This window comes from Miniopterus natalensis, chromosome 5, assembly GCF_054644295.1.
Source record: "Miniopterus natalensis isolate mMinNat1 chromosome 5, mMinNat1.hap1, whole genome shotgun sequence".
Classification (NCBI taxonomy): Eukaryota; Metazoa; Chordata; class Mammalia; order Chiroptera; family Miniopteridae; genus Miniopterus; species Miniopterus natalensis.
The window spans coordinates 8,571,141-8,584,807 of record NC_142085.1 but is presented as its reverse complement, the minus strand read 5'-3'; the positions used below and the strand labels follow the sequence as shown (position 1 = coordinate 8,584,807).

The 13,667-nt window shown below is 52.8% G+C and overlaps 1 pseudogene; it reads right to left on the bottom strand.

Annotated features, from left to right (window-relative positions):
- Positions 1–9,168: 9,168 nt before the first annotated feature.
- On the bottom strand, positions 9,169–9,708 carry LOC148093029 (ras-related C3 botulinum toxin substrate 1 pseudogene; annotated as a pseudogene).
- Positions 9,709–13,667: the final 3,959 nt, after the last annotated feature.

Genomic DNA, 13,667 nt, shown 5'->3' with positions numbered 1-13,667 from the left:
CCCTAACACCCTTGCCTCTGGACAGTTATTTGCTTGGCAGAATCTGTTTGTCTTTGGGGCTGTAACCTGTCAAGAAGTCACCGAGCCATTCCCACGGGGGCTGGGTGACAGGGAGGGGGCTTTCAGCTGAGCTTTCATCTGGGGGTTGAGGAGTGGGGGAGGCAGTGGCCGTGGTCTGGGCCCAGCCCTCCTGGCAAAGCAAACAGGTCCTCTCAAGCTGCCTTCCAGCCCCAGCTCAGGTTGTACCTGGGTGCCTCCCACCCTGTTCTCAAGAAGGCCCCTCCTTCAGCTTCATGCTGTGACCCGGCCACTTTCCCAGACTCGATACACCTGGTGTCCAGCCCTGTCTGGCGGCCAAGAGGACAGGCACCAAAGGCAGTCATGGCAGCCCTTTATTTCAAAATGGGAGTGGAGCAGGGAGCAGGCCAGATTGCTTTGAGACAGGGAGAATGGGAGTGAGTTCGGGGGTTTGGGGGTCAGGGTGTCCAGAGAACAAGTTCTGACAGGCTAGCGTGACTGACTGATGGGTTTCTGGTGACTCCTCTTTGAAATGGAGATATACTAGTTTAGAAACCATGACTTCTCTTAACATCACTTCTAGCTTAGTTCTGAGACGCTGTGATCTGGGAAAGTGCTTCTCAAACTTGAATGTCATCCACCATTAGATGGAATTTAGTCTCAGAACTAGATGAGACCATCAAAGGAATGTTGGTTTGACGTCATCTGCCACATACCCCCTTAAAGCCTGCTGGTTGCCCCAGCTTCAAGAAGACTCTCCTCAGACTCAGAGGGTCAGTGGCTGCAGCTGACCTCTCTCCTGGCCTTCTCTAGACCTGTGTCCCAGCCCTCCCTCAGGTCATTTCTGTAGATGGATATGGAGTGTGGACAGGGCTAGATGCTGTCCAGGCCAGGAGTGGCCCCCACCCAGGAGCCAAGGGCAAGGGCAAGGAGGAGTAAAGCCAGGGCCCCGGCACGTTGTAGCTTAGTTCCTGTCCTGTCCTCCCAAGGACTGTCAGGGCTCTGGAGCCAAGTTCTAGGAATTCCCCCTGCTGGCTGTGGGGGGAAAGAAGGCTAAGAGAAGGTGGGCTGTGTCTGGGTGGGGGCCATGCTTGCATGCACCAAACACTCATCCCTGGTCAGCAACCAAAACTTACCCAAGATCCCTGAAAGGCTGGGCTGTCACTGCTCCAAGCCTCTGAGAAGCATCCCCCCCCCCCCACGCACGCGCGCGCGCACACAACAGTGAGACAGGAAGGGATTTGGCTGAGCTGTGAGGAATGACTTCTCAGGGTATGGCTGTCCTGAGCCCCTCTGTAGGTGTGAGGGAGAATGTGTGGAAAGCCATCGTCCTGGGGGGGGTGGGGGGGGTGGGGGGGGTGGCCCTCAGATCTGATGCAGGCCATGCCCAAGGCCAGCAGAGGGCACCATGTGGCCCAGGTCTCGGGAAAGGATGGACCCTGGCCTGGCCTCCCCCGTGCAAGTGTGTTTTCCCAGCCTCACTCCTCCAGGCCATGTTGCCTCTGCACTCCACGGAATCAAGCATGGGTTTGAATCTAGGCTCTGGTGCTTGCCTCAGAACCTCAGGGTCCTAATCTGTACATGAGGACAGTTTCTTTCTCCAGAAGTATGAGAAGTAAAGCTCATCAATAAGTCTAGCATCATATACCTGGCACATGGTAATGCCCACTATGTGGTGACCATTGTTATGTTTTTGTGACCTGCCAGATGTGGGAGGCCTGGGCTCCTGAGGAGAGGGGACTGGGACACTGGGCTTTTGGGAAGCTGAGTCCAAAAAATCCATAACCTGTGCAGGAGTCTCCCTGGACCACAGCCCTTATTTCCAGCAAACTTTTTCCGTGTGGGTCTTTCTTGGTTTGGGGCAGGAGTTGAGATACAGGAAAGGACCATGCTTGGAAGAGAGGCTTTTGGGAAGCTGAGTCCAAAAAATCCATAACCTGTGCAGGAGTCTCCCTGGACCACAGCCCTTATTTCCAGCAAACTTTTGCCTTGTGGGTCTTTCTTGGTTTGGGGCAGGAGTTGAGATACAGGAAAGGACCATGCTGGAAGAGAGTCTAGGAGGTCCTACTTTCCTCTAAGGAGAGGCTCTGAGGAAGGAGGCTCCGCCCACCAACTGCATACGGGAGGCTCTCCATGCATGTTTGTTGGGTGAAGAAAGAACTAAAGTGGCGGAGAGATTGGGAGCCCCTGCCTGTGCTGGGCTGGCCTGATTTCTGGAAGTGGATACTGCCAAGCCCAGCTCAGACCCCAAATAGTGGCAGGCTCCTGGAGCGAGGGTGGTGGAGGTGTCACAGGTGTGCCCAGGGTTAAGAGTGACAGCCCAGAAACCTATACCTGGGAACTGGTTCTGCCACTGTGGCTTACCACTTCCGAGGGCGGAGCACTGGGGCTGACACGTTTGCTTCCACAAAGACCCATAACAGTAACAGGCCAGGAGTGGGGGCCAGGTCACAGGCATGATCCTCGTGGCATTTGCTGGTGTCAGATGACACCCAGATCCTCTGAGCATCTCCAGCTCTTGCTTTCATGTTTCCTTTACTCCTCTCTCCCAAACGTCCACTTCCTAAGCACAGTTTAACCAGGAACCAAGGGGGAAAGGGTTGGGGCTGGTGGTGCCCACAGAGAGCTGGTGGATTTGGGGCAGTTACCAAGATGGATCAGGAGGGCAGTTTATGTATACGATGAGACCCTGCTGGGCCCCCCCATGTGGGTCATCCAGGTCTGATGATTACACATGTCCCTGTTGGGGAAACAGAACCTCAGGGAGGTGAAAAGTGAGCACCAGTGGGGAACTGGGCAGGCTTAGGGTCTTATGAGTGGGGTCCACTCATGCTGGGGTCACAATGTGCTGTGCAGGAGCTTTTGGGAGAACCAGGCCTCTTTCCAGGGTTGGGGACAGTAACCACTCAGAGCATCCCCAAACATGAGACCAGTCCCACAGCCAGTGTGGGCCACTCCCAACCCAGGCTCTCTCCAGGACACTTGAGCCAGCAAGGAGAGCCAAGGTCCCCCTGGGCAGAGAAAGAATCAGTCATTGGGAAACAGGAATAGACTCCAACTGGCTCTGATCCCCAAGCCTGGCAGCCAGGCTGGTGGGATCCAGTGGAGTCCAATCACAGTGGCAGTGTTTGGGCCCCGAGGGGAGGCAGCCTTGGCTCTTGGGTCTCGTTTGCATGGGGTAAAGAGGAATTTGCATCTTTGAGAAGTTACAGCTGTGGGAAAGGAGCGGTTAGCTAAGGTCTTCGGTCTTCAATCTTCTGCCTCACCCAGGGTGGAGGTGGGGGAGCAGGCCATGTGCCCACCAGCCCTGACTTTACCCGGTGTGAGGAACACAGCTGAGTCCCAGTGCCATTTGCTCGGCATTCAGGCTTTGTCCTGTGTAGAGCACACAGAGGAGCCGAACCCTCTACACACCTGCACATGCACACACACTCACAAGCATGTTCAACATATATGTGCAGTTCTGTGTACCACTCACACAGGATTGTGTTCACACAACACACTTGCACCCATGTACTGACACAGGTGCCCACTCATCACCTTAGTTCATCCACAGACAGACCACCACACCTGAGGGTCACATAACCTCACACCAGCATGTGCCCACACATGCACACGTACATAATAATAGTTATTATCAGTTTTGCCTCTTAAGTCAGGCATATTTGAAATTCTTTCTATTCTCCCCTCACTACCTTTGGAAGTCAGTTGTTTCTTACTGATGTAAACTTTACACACAGTAAAGACACAAAATTTAGGGGTGCAGTTTGATGCACACCCTGTGTAATCACCCAGGGTCAAGATCTAGAACTGATTTTCAACCGGTGTACCGAAGAATTTTTAAAATATGCAATACCTGACTACATAGTTGGGCGCACTGACCTCTTTTGCCTTAGATTGTCAAAAAAAATGACAAGAGCCAACACAATAGCCATCAGGTGTAAGTGAATCAAAATTCTATCTTTTTTTTTTTGGTCAGATTGGCAAGAAATATATGTTTTGGTGTGCTATAGGATTTCAGTAATTTTCGTGTGCTATGACCTGAAAAGGTTGCAAATCACTGCTCGAGAACATGCTCAGTACCTCAGCAGGCTCCCGGGTGTGCCTGCCTCATCCTCAGCCCACACAAGAGAAGCCAGTGTTCTGTTATTCCCATTTAAGAGGTGAAACTGAGGCTCAGGTCCACAGTCACAAACTAACAAGTGGCCAGATTGGGAGCTCTCTTGACTCCAGACCACCACGTTGCATAAATAAATACCCATTATTGTGCACTGCACACCCCACCCTCACATTAGTAGAGGGCCACGATCACAGAAGGGCTGCAAGGGCCTCTTGATTTTCCGTGAGGAAAGCAGCAGAGACAATTTAAGCTTTGTTTTCAATCTGCCCTTAAGCAGATGTCTGTGATCTGGGGCTGCAGCTCCTGCCCTGGGGCATAGTGTGTCCATGGGGGTGGGGCGCTTGCGGGGCTGTTCCTGCGCTAGAAGACAGCATTCAAGCATTTACGTCATACCCTCCACCTGCAGAAGCCCTGTTGATGAAACTTGACATTCATCCATTCATTAAATCATTCATTTTCTGTTTATGAATATGTATTGAGCTCTTATGTACCACGTTCCCAGCCCTGTTCTAGGTGCTGAGGATGCAAGAGTGAAACAAAAAAAAAAAGCATCATGGAGCTGACATACAGTGAGGTGTATGGTGTCCTGGGTAATCAAAAGGGATATGGAGAAACGGGAAGAGAAAGGCAAGGGAGGGCAAAGCGGGACTTTAAATAGGAGGTCAGGGAGGTCCCACTGAGAAGGTGATGTTTGAGGCAAGATGTGGAGCAGCTAGGGGAGTTATTGTGGATACCTGGGGGAGCAAGGAGAATAGCCGAAACAAAGGAAAAAAACAAAAAAAACAGGTCTCCTTCATGTTTAGATGCCATTTGCGGATTTTGTGAAATGCAGGTTCTGGCACCTGCCCCACCCTTAGTGTTGTGTGACTTTTTTTTTTTTAATATGTCTTTATTGATTTCAGAGAGAGGAAGGGAGAGGGGGAGAGAGAGAAACATCAATGATGCGAGAGTCATTGATTGGCTGCCTCCCACACCCCCTGCTGGGGATCAAGCCCAAAACCCAGGCATGTGCCCTGACCAGGAATCGAACGTCAATCTCCTGGATCCTCGGTCGATGCTCAACCACTGAGCCACGCTGCCCAGGCTGTGCTGTGTAACTTCGATGGAGCCACTCCCCCTCTCTGGGCTCTGTCTTTTCACCTACATTAAGTAAAGCTTAGATAATGAGCTGCCCTGTCCACCTGAGCAACTCTCTGTGTCCTTGAGTGCCTGCCCTTATCAGCAGAGGAGCGTCTGTAGTCACCCCCAGGTCTGGTGACAGGGCCTGGCAGAGTTCCACAGCAATGCCTTGGGCCTGGCCACCCTTACTCCAGGGCTGGCAACAGCCTCAATTTAGGGCCTTGAAGCCTTAGATACAGTGGCCAGGGTTGGCAGTAGGGGAGACCTTGGCATAGTTCCTGGATATTAGAGCATTGTGCAGGATTGGGAGAATGGGGTGGCATCACTGGGGATTTATATAACATGTTTATCTGCAAATTTATTGTTGAGGGAACAGTGGGTGAAAGCTGAGTCTAGGGTCCCTTCAGACTTCACTGTCCCTGGACACTCCTAGACCTGGTATCTTTAGAGGACCTCATATCCCAGAGTTGGCCCTGTTTCCCTTCCCTTCATCCCCTTCTCAAAGACCTCCTTAAGGGAAATGGTTACCCAAGACCATCTAGACACAGAAGGACCTGGCAAAGGAGATATTGACAGACTCTCTCGAGTTGCTTAGAAATTGCATTCAGCTGCAAGTAACATAGTCCTGAAAGACAGTGGCTTAAACAAGACAGGGATTTCTTTTTCTGCCATTACATGTAAAGTCTGAAGATAATTTCAGTTCTGGCTTCCATCCCCAAGGCCTCTTCGTGGTCACAGTATAGCGACCACAGCTCCAGCCATCACTTCCAGTTCCAGGTAGGTAGGAGGAAAGATTGAATTAGTCACCGTTTGAAGGAACTATCCTGTAATCCCTACCCAACAACTTCATGTATATCCCTTTGGCCAGAACTTGGTTAACTGTTTCTTCTATCTAGAAGGAATACTGGCATTATTTCATCCAAGAAAATTATAATTCCATTGGTAAGAAAGAAAGAGAGAATGGATATTGGGGAGGCAACGCTCACTCTCTTCCCTATACATGCCCTGCAGTCCTCCATCTCTGTGTCTTAAAAAACTCATGCTGGCCCTAGCTGGTTTGGCTCAGTAGAGCGTCAGCCCGAGGACTGAAGGTCCCGAGTTTGATTCCAGCCAAGGGCATGTACCTCAGTTGCTGGCTCCATCCCTGGCCCTGGTCAGAGCACGTGTGGAAGGCAACCAATCAGTGTGGCTCTCTCACCTCGATGTTTCTCTGTCTCCCACTCTCTCTGTAAAAAGCAATGGAAAAAATATCCTGGGGTGAGAATAAAACAACAAACTCATGTTGTTCCTTCCGCCTGTGAGGCCCCTCTACCCTCATGCCCACCCATCTATTCTTTGGTAAGGAGTCCCCAACATATTTTCTGAATCTGTTGGGGTTGCCAGTAACAGAAACCCCCCAGGGTTGCTCAAGTGAAAGGGGGGAGTTAATTGTAAGAACACAGTACCAGCCTATGGTGTGCATCAGAGGGGAGGAACAGGGCCTCCCACTCCCCTGCTCAGCAGGGACCAGAGCTGGAATCCCAGCCAGGTCCAGAACCTGCCTACAAGGAGCTGATATTCTGATGAAGAGAGACCATCACACCGACCAAAACCTAGATCATTGCAGGCTCCTCTCAATGCCAAGATAAATCAGGGAAAGGCAGTAGATAGGATAAGACTGGTGTTAGGGAGCACCAGGTACACAGTCGGCACTGGATAAATGCATTGAACGTAGCCCTTAGGAAAGTGGGACCGAATCCAATGGCTGTAGATCCTTGAGGGACAGGTGATGGAACACAGCCCCAGATGGAAGGCCCCAGGACAGGTGTCGAGTGCTGAGGTCTTCAGCCCAGGAGCTGGCCCAAGCCTGGAGAAGGGACAAAAAAAATCACGGGTGTGTGGGTAGGGGGTCCTGTACCAGTACTCAGGCTGTTTAGGGGAACTGCTGGGTCCAGACACCCAGCAAATGCTGAAGGTCCAAGCCTGTGATCCTAGTGGGTCCCCTGAGTGGTCCTCCCTTGTGGGTTGTGTCCCAGGTTGCAAGTGAATGGTGGACCCCTGGAGTCTTCACAAAGGAGGCAGATGCTCCTGGCAGCTCACCGGGCTTGGAGGGGAGCTAGTCCTACCCCCAAACCAGCCATGTGATAAAAGTAACTTTCACCCCAAGGAGCAGAGTTGCTAAGCCCTGATTACCCTTCTCCATGGAGAAAGCTGCCTCAGGGTGCTGGGGAAGGAAGGAGACCAGGCTGGCTCCCCAAATTATCCCTTTTTGCAAATCCTGCTGCCCCACACCTGGTCTTACCGTAATATCTCTGATGAGGCTTGGGAAGCTCACTGAGCAGCTCACATAAAGACTGATGTTGCTTAAGGTGTTGGTGCTGTTGTTATTAAGTAATACCTTATGTGTGTATGTGATGCGTTTTCTTTAAAAATTTTTTAATGTATTGATTTTTTTTATGATTTTTTTTTTAAGGATTTATTAAGTCATACATGCAAAACATACAGCTAATTGCATTAGCAAAAGATCAATGTAAAAACACTCCACAGTTCTGAAACTGTGAATTTAAAAAATGTTCTAGTGGCTGAAAGGTCCAGTTTTGTATTCTTGCCAGTGGGTAAGCTGTGCAGAACTTCGTTAGCACGAGCATGGGGTTCACAGAACCTCCCACCCAAGGAGCATGGTTAAGCAGAGCAACAGGAAGCTGTCCACACGGGGTGGGTGGGTGTGTGCGGCATCATTGGTCAAGGTACAGTACTGGGGATCTGGCAAGACAGTGGTGGTAAGAAGGTTCATAGTTTAAAACTATCTAAAATGTTTAAAAATCTGTAAAGGTGCAACACAGTTTTACATCTAGTTACTAGAAAACTAAGAAAGCACTTAATTAGCTTTGAATAAGGAATGTGAAAACAGGAACACACTTTTACAAAACAACTAATGCATTATCAAGAAAGACTTTATACAAGGAGGCATATTGCTTGCTCATTGAGAAGGGGGATCTATAAGAAAAGCACTAAGCAGCTATGGGAATGACCAGTTCGAAGATGAGTGCCCAATTTTGGGAGGGATTGCAGGTTTCCGAAAAAAGGGAAATCTTAAGAAAACACTGATTAATACTGACTTTTCTTCATCATCGACTGCATTTGACAGAAACTAACCTTTTTAAAAATTTACCCATGACACCTTTATTCAGTTTGTTATGTAAATTAATCTCCACTTCATATTTTGTCAAAATACTGTCTTCATCCTTGGATCGCACCAAGTGTTGCCCACACTGCACCCCAGGGCGCCTACTTGAGAGCAGAAGACTTCGTCAGAGGAGCACATGAGGAAGAGCTCTGTTCAAAATCTCAGCAAAAGCTAATACACTAATTTTTTTAAAATCTCACTACAAAATCAAAAGGATCTGTCCAGAGTTGAGTAGTTACACTCATCCCATTTTGCTATACAGCGCAGTGTTAGGGAAGGAACATGCGTCGGTAGGTGATCAGTGCACTAAGTGGCAACACTCACCAGGAGGCTGTACTGCCCGTATGAGAAGCTAGTTAGAAAGCGTCTGCCTCCGTCACTTCAGAAGCTAGTCTTCTCGGAGACACAGTTCTTTGAACAGTTTAGTGCTTAGTGTTCTTAGCACAACAATGCAACTTAATTCACAAGGTATTTTGGCAACTCTATCTGAGCAATAGGGGCTTTTGGAAAATAAGGCTTTAAGGGTGCTTGTCATTTTAGGGCTAAATTTTAATAGAATTAAAAGTTTGAACTCTTACACTTATTTGTTCAAATAAAACCTAAAAATTACTGATTGGTTCAAAATGGTTTTATGGAAAAGCTAATTTGTAACAAAAACTTGGCATTGTGGGAAGCCTCCATGGTTCTAGAGCAGAGCACACGGAGGTTCCCAGGGGACAGGGCAGCAGGGCGGGGGCCCAGCCATCTACAGCAGCAGGACTGTCTTCCTCTTGACGGGCGGCGGGCAGAGAACCAGCGGCTCCAAGAGCTCCACCAGCCGCTGTCCTGAGGCCTCGCTGCGAGCCGAGCACTGCAGGCATTTTCCAGCACCCATCTCCCTGCCCGTGGCTAAACCCCGCGGGGGGTGACGGGTGTCACCTTCAGTTTCTCAACAGTGGTTTTGTCGTCCCTAAGATCAAGCTTAGTCCCCACCAGGGGATGGGAGTGTTGGGACGGTGGTGTCACGCTTCAGGATACTACTTTGCACGAACATTTTCAAATGATGCGGGACTCACGAGGAAAGCAAATTAAGAATACATCTGTGCGGAGAGGGGAGAGGACAGGCTGTCATCACCTTGTCCACAGTGTCCCGCAAGCCCAGGTGCGCCGGTCACGTCCACCATAACATTGGCAGAATAGTTGTCAAAGACCGTGGGGTACATTCTCCAGGAAATGCACTGGTTGTATAACTGGTCAGTAGGCAAGTTTTACCTACAGCTCCGTCTCCCACCGCCACACACGTCATGGCCGCGTCTGGGCCGCTCGGAGGGCCCCGCGGCGCCTGGGCACAGGCTAGAGGCGGCGGGCTCCGGGCAGAGGCGCAGGCAGGCGGTGCGGCTGCAGTGCCACCCGCTGTCCCCGCCGCCACGCCCCCTCCAATGGGAAGCGGAAGCCCAGCCTGATGTGTTGATTTTTAAGAGAAAGACATCAGTTTGTCCCACTTACTCATGCATTCATTGGTTGATTCTTGTATGTGCCCTGGCCAGAGATGGAACCCGCAACCTTGGTGTGTTGGGACCATGCCCCAACCAGCTGAGCTACCTGGCCGGGGCTGTGGTGCGTTTCTCATCCAGGGCTCCCTGGAGCCCCATGGGCCTCGGTAGACAATGTTATGTCCCCCACCCCCTGACACGTGAGAAGCCAGAGGGTCAGAGAGGAGATAAACTTGCTCAGACTCCCCAGAGGGCAAGGGGCTGTGTGGGGGGGAAGGGGCAGAGGTGGCCCCTGCGGTGAAGAGTCTCGGATGGCAGGCTGGGGACTCTCCAGCGGCAGCAGTGAGCCCACACGGTGAGCACGTGCACCCACCCGGGACTGCTGTCATCCCTCTGACCACAAACACCGTCCCGGCCATTCTCTCGTCGCTCACGTGGAAGCTGTCCAGAGGGGGGCAAAGTAGGGTTACAGTTGTTCCCATGGAAAATAATACAATAGTGAATAAATACTAGCACAAGGGTAAACTCTGTTTCTCATACAACTGTAACCCTGCTTTGCCCCAGCCTGTGTCCTCTCCTCATCCTGTAGTACGGGAGGCAGCCCACAGAGGCGGCAGCCCTTTCCCAAGCTTCGGGTCGCCTGGCCAGGTCCTCCAGGCCTCGGCCTGCCCTTGGTGCCCATCACCCATGTGGCAGTACTGTGAGGCAGGTAGGACAATGTCACTCCTATCTGACCAGGTGTGACTTTGGACAGGTTGCTGATTAGCTGGACCTCAGTGTCCCCACCCATGAAATGGGGCTAGTTCCCTATTCACAGGCTCTTTGTCAGGCCGTGCTGGCTCATGCCCACCTGAATCCCCCGCCCTCCTCTAGGGGCCAGGCAACAGCTGGGGGGCAGCTCCCCACTGTGACCCGGTGCCCCCTTCCCTACCCTGGCCCTGTGCCAGCCAGGCCCGCCCATGTCACATCTTCCAGATGGCACCATAAAGCCATCCTCGAACCTGGGCCACCCGGGAACAAACAGCCCCTCCCAGGAGGCCACACCCCGCTGGAGCCCTCACTATGCTGGGGCCAGGTGTGAGGGGCAGCAATTCAGGATCGAGGCTGTGATCTGTCCTTTCTGAGAAGGGGGAGGGGGAGCCCACCAGGAGACAGACGTGCACAGGGAGCTGTGAGAATGGGCTTCAGGAGGCCCCGGGTGAAGGGCAGCCTGCTGGCCTCTCATCTGCCTCCTCTATTCCGTGGGGGAGGAGGAGGGGTGATCTTTCCCCGGGTGGGCAGGAACAGGAAGCCTGGAGAGTTGAGGTCCCAGGCCACACAAGCAGGGCCCACGTCCCCTTCTCCTGCCCCCCAGGAACTCATCCCTTCAGCCCGATACCTCCCACCCTTCTCAGAGGGCCCTGCTGGGCGGAGCTCGGGCCTCAGTTTTCCCGTCTGTGCAGTGGGAGTGGCAGGGTTGGTGTGGGGCTGGGTAAAATGCCTATGAGACTGGCACATGTTACCTGGAATGGAACAAACACCTTTACCAGGAGGCCTGCCCTGGGCCTCAACCCTGACCCACCCCTTTCAGCACCTCGGTCACCAGGACTCAGGCTTTCTTCTCTGAAACTTTGATCTCCCTCCGGCTCAGCTTCCCTGGGGCACGGACAGTCTGTCCTGTCCCGGTCCATTCTTAGGTACAGCTTGCCTGGCCACTATTGTTTTCCTTTGTTTTATGTGTATTGGGAGGGAGTAGAGGGCAGTGGTTCTTGGGCCAAGCTGCCAGGGTTCAAGTCCTTGCTCTTCACTTGCCAGTTGTGCTACCTGGGGGAAGCAGGATTCTCCTCTGCCTCAATTTCCTCACCTGTGAAATGGGTTAATCATAGTGGTTCCCTCCTCATAGAGTGGACATGTGGCTTAAACGGTTAATATGTGTAAAGCGCTGAGAACTGCGAAGGTGTGTTGTCGTCACGTTACTCCTCTACTCCTGGGAGAAAGGGACTCCCAGAGGGCAGGCTCCCGCTCCACGGAGGCGCCCAGGGAGCTCGCTGATGAGCAGCGCAGAGGAGCCAGATGCACACACCAGCCCCTGGGAGGGACCCAGCGGCCCAGTATCCCAGCTCAAGGGCCAGCCGGGTGAAGGTACCCCACCCGGAAAGCTCCCTCCCGCAAGTCTGCTGGACTAGTGGACAAGCCCGTCATGCTCAGTGCTGGGCCAGGTGACCGCCCACCCTGAGAGGAGACGCAGGGGCATGGAGATTTGGGGATTCTTATTCTGCCCACACCTACTCTGTGGGGCCTTGGCAGCCCACGCACCTCCTCTGGGCCTGTTTCCTCACCTGTAAACTGGAAATGAGAGCTTCCTCACAACCAGCGTGGAGACGAGATGAGACAACAGATGTGACGATCCCGTCCCGTCCATGTGATAATGTTGAAGAGGGCAATGGAGAGTAAATTCAGTGAGGGACAGAGGGGGGCCCCTCCCCACAATTAGAGGGCTTGTGGGCATGTACTGGGAGGGCCCACAGGGACCTAGGCCAGGCTGAGGCTCAGAGAGGAAAAGGACTTGTGGAGGTTGCACAGCAAGTCGGAGGCAGAGCTCAGGCTGGAGTCCGTCTTGAGACCCCCAGTGCAGGCCCTTGACCCGCCCACCGAGGTTGCAAACAGAGGGAGTCCAGCCTCAGCTGCGCTGCGGCCCGCAGCCCTCCCAGCCCTCCTGCCTCGAGCGCTCCAGGAGGCCTGGGTAGTGATCAGCTCTGCTGCCCGGCTGCGAGCAGCCCACCTTACCCCTGCGCTGCCTCAGTTTACCTCTGAAATGGGGATAAAAGTAGAACCCCACACAGGGTTGCTGTGAGGACCCAGCAGGGGAACCAAGGCCCACCCTAACCACGTGTTGGAGAGGTTAATGTTCACCTCAACCCCAGAGGTCTGCACTGAGGCCGAGGACACGGGGTGGCCGGTGAGGTCTGTCCACCCCCTCCACTCCTGTATGTGCTCCACTTGTGAGAAAGGCCGAGCACAGCGCCATCTGGGAAAGCACAACCTGTGTGTTCCCTCCGCTTCCTCCCACCTGTCCAAGTCCTAGCCGGGCCCCTCCCCAAGGTCTGGCTCCCACTGCCTCTGCTGGGATGCTGTCCCAGCCTTTCAGACCCCCAAGACTGCCCCCTCCTGCTCCCAAAGTCCTTTCTGCACCACCACCACTCCACCCCCCCCAGCTCCCGGAGAGCAGGGCTCTCAGCTGGGCACACAAGTAGGGGTTGAATAAAGAAATGGTGGCTGTGGGAATGAGGGAGGGCTTGAGCCTGGAAGCAGGGACGGTTTATGAGTGACACCTGAGATGCTGGGCGGGTCCTGCTTCCTGCAGCTGCTGCCAACAGCGTCCCAGACGGCTCAGGGATCCTGGCTTCCCTGATGTGACGCAGGAGTGGTGTCAGATGGCAGAAGGGAGCAAGGGTCATCAGTAGGGGGTAGGGCAGCTCCTGGGGGCTACCAGGCTGCTGGGTCCAGTGAAGGGCGCACATAGCAGGTCTGCAAAGGTGGACAGGGGCTCGACAGAAAGACCCCCCTGGGACTGCCTGCCTCTGACCCCTTGTCCAGCCTGGCCCATCTACAGGCAGGACAGTCATGAGCAGAGCTTAAGCTTGGCTAACTTTGCATACTGGTTGTTTTTACTAGTTGTGTGTCCCTGGGCAAGTTAATAAACCTCTGTGGACATCAGTTTTCTCATCTGTAAATGGAGGTTATGATACCTACCCCATAGAGTTATTACGAGAATTAAATGACATTTTGTAGA